Below are 3,566 nucleotides of genomic sequence, written 5' to 3'. Positions count from 1 at the left end.
AATCATCAAGTGCAAAAAAGAAGTTATTACGTTTTCTGTGGAATTACAGTTAGTCATTTTAGGATGGTAGGATTCAGCATAAAATAAATATTTTTCCTTTGCGTTCCAAACTCTTTTGAATTTTTTTCTCCATAAATCAGACATGAATTACCTGTTAAAAAGAATCATCAATGAACAGAGATCAACAAAGGTTAATCTAATTCTAATATGATCGCCTTGAATAGGAAATTAATCATCAATCACCAAATAGTGAAATTTCTTGTACTTTATTTCTCATTAATAAACAGACAACTAGGCTTAAAGTTCATATTATGGAATTAAAACAACAGAAATCTGAAGACCATTACGTTCTTGTCTAAAATTTGAAGGTAATGAACGTTGTTCTTAGGTTTTATAATACCTCATCTTAAGTTTTCCTAGGAAATAAACAGTTTCTAATGTTTCATTATACATTTTACATAAAAAATAGCATTTTTATTTTCTGTTTAAAAATTTCATATTTTTAGCAAAACACGCCTGAAATTTTCAAAAACTATCTACAAATTCGATTTTTAGGATATGGCGGTAGAATGGTGTAATGGTTGTACACTTTTCAAAATGGGTCTCATTTTACTAAAATCCTCTATATTAAAGCTTTGATTTGTTATCAGAATTCCAGATACCTTATTTAGTACATTATTTATGAGAAAAGGGAAGTAAAAAGTGGTCTAAAATGAGATTTCTTAACGGAAATGGCAAAATCAGAAACACCATTATGATATTTTATCAAAGTAATTTCAGCTTTTGGATTTGGTTACTTTGGTGAAAGATAATGTTTTCATCTTAGCTTCTCAAGCGACATTACATTTCTCTGTAAAGTTATAATGATCTTCAATTTTAGTAGGAAATAAATATTCTTCAGTATTATACTCTTAATTGAAACACAAAATACGACGTTTTTGGTCTGTTTCTAAAAACCGAAATTTAAAAAAAAGACACGAAAAATATAGACTTTGTAATTTCCAAAAAATTTCCTAGAAATTCAAATTTCATGATATTACGAAATAATGATGAAATTCTTGTGCAATTTTGAAAATGCGTCTACTTTCAACAAGATATATAATAGGAAAGCTTTGATTTTTTATCCAATGTTATGTACCGTCTTCACTACTTTATTTGTGAGGAAAAGGAAGTAAAAAGTGGTCTAAAATGAGACTTGTTAATGGAAATGGCAAAATGAAAAAGACCAATACGACTTTTCTGAAATTAATTCTAACTTTTGGATTGTAGTTATTTTGTTGAAAGGTAATGTTTTCATGTTAGCTTTTCAAGCGACGTTATATTTCTCTTTAAAGTTATAATGCCCCAATCTTCAATTTTTCTCGGAAAACATTCCTTAATATTATACTATTAATAGTAAAACAAAATACGACGTTTTTGGTCAAATCGAAAATTTGAAATAAACTACCGCTTTGTAATTTTCAAAAAAGGACAAAAAATTGCACTTGTTGTACACTTTTCAACAATCTTCTATTTTTCTGGAATAAAAACATTCCTCAGCATTACACTATTAATTCTAACACAAAATACGACGTTACTGGGCAATGTGAAAAAATTAAATTTTGAAAGAAACTTCCAAGACCCAAATTTTTTAGTTTTGCCATATTGCAGTAGGATGTTGTATTTGTTGTACACTTTTCAAAATGGGTTTCATTTATCAAAAATATCCTATATCAAAGGTTTGATTTGTTATGAAATTTATACACACCGTTTTTAGTACTTTATTTATGAGAAAATGGAAGTAGAAAAATGGTCTAAAATGAGATTTCTTAATGGAAATGGCAAAATCAAAAATACCATTACGACTTCTTTTCAGATTAATTCCAGGTTTTGGATTGTGGTTACTTTGTTGAAAGATAATGTTTTCATTACAGCTTTTCAAGCGCATTATATTTCTCTATAAAGTTATAATGCCCAAATCTTCAATTTTTCTGAAAAAAAACAAAACATTCCTCAATATAATACTAGTACTAGTTAAACAAAATACGACGTTTTTGTCAATTTAAGAAAAAACATTGAAAATTTTAAAGAAACTATCAAGACTATAGACATTATGGTTTCAACAAAGCACTAAAACTTCGATTTTTGTCATAATGCAGTTGGCTCTAACATGTTTTGTACAATTTTCAAAATGCGTTTAATTTCACCAAAATATGTGATATTAAAACTTTGATTTGTTATTAAAATGCTAGGCTCCGTTTATAGTACTTTATTTACGAGAAAAGGGAAGTAAAAAAGTGGTCTAAAATGAGATTTCTTAATGGAAATGGTAAAATGAAAAACACCATTACGATTTCTTCACATATTAATTCCATCTTTTGGACTGTGGTTACTTGGGTGGAAGGTAATGTTTTTTATCTTTGCTTTCCAAGCGACTTTATATTATAAAATTATAATGCTCCAATGTTCAATTTTTATAGGAAATAAATATTCCTTAGTATTATACTATTAATTGCAAAACAGAATACGACGTTTTTGGTCGATTTCAAAAATATCGAAATTTTCCAAAAAATTAATTAATTGTAATTTCCATGAAACGGCCAAAAATTCGATCTTTCTTATATTGCTGTAGGGTGTTGCACTTGTTGTACACTTTTCAAAATTAGTCTCATTTTTCAAAAAATATCCAGTATCAAAGCTCCCATTTGTTATGAAAGTTATAGACACCGTGTTTAGTACTTTATTTATGAGAAAAGGGAAGTAAAAAGTGATCTTAGATAAGATTTCTTAATGGAAATGGTAAAATGAAAAACACCATTACAAGTTCCTAAATTAATTCCAACTTTAGGATTATGGTTATTTTGTTGAAAGATAATGTTTTTATCTTAGCTTTTGAGCGACATTATATTATAAAGTTATAATGCTCTGATGTTCAAGTTTTCTTGGACCTAAACATTCCTAAATATTATATTATTATTTGTAAAACAAAATACAACGTTTTTGGTCTGTTTTATAGAATCGAATTTTTAGACGAAGCTACCAACTATTTTTTTCTATGTAATTTAAAAAAAAGGTCCAAAAATTTGATTTTGTCATGTTGCAGTAGACTGTTGCACGTGTTGTACACTTTCCATAACGAGTCTCATTTCTCAAGAATATCCAATAATAAAGCTTTGATTTGCTATCAAAATGTTAGACTCCATCTATCGTACTTTATTTATGAGAAAAGGGAAGTAAAAAAGTGGTCCAAAATGAGATTTGTAGATGGAAATTGCAAAATCAAAAAGACCATACGACGATTTCTCAAATTGAATCCAAATTTAGCTGATCTAAGTGAATGTTTTTGTTTTAGTTTTTGAAACGACATTACATTTCTCTTTATTTTGCCCCAACCTTAAATTTTATTAGAAAATAAACGTTACCAAAGTTATGCTATTAATTCAAATCAAAATACATCTTTTTTGTCTTGGAATAGGTGAAATTTGTTTGTAATTTTCATAAAATATAAAAAAATAATGTTACGATATTGCGATAGAATGATGAAATTCTTGTGCACTTTTCAATATGGATCTAGTTTCACCAATGTA

This window comes from Tachypleus tridentatus, chromosome 13 (genome assembly GCF_004210375.1).
Source record: "Tachypleus tridentatus isolate NWPU-2018 chromosome 13, ASM421037v1, whole genome shotgun sequence".
In the NCBI taxonomy this organism is placed as follows: Eukaryota; Metazoa; Arthropoda; class Merostomata; order Xiphosura; family Limulidae; genus Tachypleus; species Tachypleus tridentatus.
Note: the sequence above shows the minus strand (reverse complement) of the source record.